The 1,373-nt window shown below is 46.6% G+C and overlaps 1 pseudogene; it reads right to left on the bottom strand.

The window, feature by feature from the left end:
• Positions 1-299: 299 nt before the first annotated feature.
• On the bottom strand, positions 300-1,074 carry LOC110544662 (L-2-hydroxyglutarate dehydrogenase, mitochondrial-like; annotated as a pseudogene).
• Between the last annotated feature and the right edge of the window lie 299 nt (positions 1,075-1,373).

Raw genomic sequence — 1,373 nt, 5'->3', positions numbered from 1 at the left:
TCCCAAATGTTCTGTAGGAGCCCTTCCTCAATCACCACGTGTTGAGGTAAATCTCTTATAAACCCAAGGTTCTGGGACAGGAGCAGACACACTTTGTTTCTTTGTTCACAAGAACATGGACCTGAATTTTTTTTTTTTAAACTATTGTATCTGGTTATATCCTGTTAATAAGTCAATTTATTTTAGCCTAAAAAGTATGGTTTTAAAATAATTTTCTTAAATTATAATTTAAAAACGCAACTGGCAGAACCTTGTTGCTGATATAGGGACTATAAGGTAAACGCGGCTCCCGTCCTTGTTCACGACTTAAATCTTTACTGTACTTCACCCGCTGTCAATCTAGAAATTGCCAGGAAGCAGTAGCCGTGGGAGAAGGTGGGTTTCTCCCATGAAGAACACGATCTCCAATTTCCCCAGCTCCTCTATCAAACACGAAACCGTCTACCACGTTTCCATCTCTGTTCAGGGCCGGGGCTCTTACGTCAGCAGGGCCTCAGAGTACTCTGCTGACGGTAATCAGGACGAACTTTTGAAGATGCCTCGCTGTTTCACTGAGCGCCATTAGAGAAGTTCTGGAGCAACAGTTTAAGGAAACCACTCCTGAGAACTGTTTCTGTAGCACCTCTGGCATCGAAGTCAAAGCGCCTGTAGCTTTCCTGCCTAGAGGCAAGCACTGCCTTAGGCCTTGCCAAATACTGCCGTCCAACCTTGATGAAGCCTTAGGCAGCGGTTCTCCGGGGCCGGGTTATTTCCTTTTCCGGCCTTAGGAGCAGGTAATCTCCCCAGAATGGGACGATTTGAGGGCCAGGGACACAGCCTCTCAACTCTGAAATAAGGTCAGAGTAAAGTTCTGCGCATGTCACGACACAGCGACACTGAATTTCCTCTCCGTTAGGTGTGTGACAGCAATTGGATATTTCATCCCATCCTTGAAGGGCTTTTTTTTTCCTTTTTAGCTATTTCAGTATCTTTTACCTCGAAATCTTTCAAGACAGAGCCACCTACTTCTTGGAACTCCTCGGCAAATGACGAAGCTACCCGCTGACCCCTGGAGTAGGGTTCCTTCTTTTTCATCCCGCTGGGTCAGTCTCCGCCTAGGACTCCACTCTTCAGGCCTCTCTTCACAGGGCCCGGAGCCCGGGAATTTCCCCTTTCAACAGCTACTGTTAACCACATTGCAGGGAAGTCCCGCGAGGTTACCGCACCCATAGGTTAGAGCTGAGCCTTCTACACACAATTTAGCTTTCAGAAATTCTGGCTTATAGTAAATTGCACTGTGTTTGACACCACTGTTCCGGCCAGTCTGGTGAAGAGCTAAATCTTTCTCCTTTTCCATCGCACCAGTTGATGCGATGTTTCAGGATGAGTGTTCT

The sequence above is a fragment of the Meriones unguiculatus genome, chromosome 1 (genome assembly GCF_030254825.1).
Source record: "Meriones unguiculatus strain TT.TT164.6M chromosome 1, Bangor_MerUng_6.1, whole genome shotgun sequence".
In the NCBI taxonomy this organism is placed as follows: domain Eukaryota; kingdom Metazoa; phylum Chordata; class Mammalia; order Rodentia; family Muridae; genus Meriones; species Meriones unguiculatus.
Note: the sequence above shows the minus strand (reverse complement) of the source record. Positions and strands in the feature narration are given on the sequence as shown.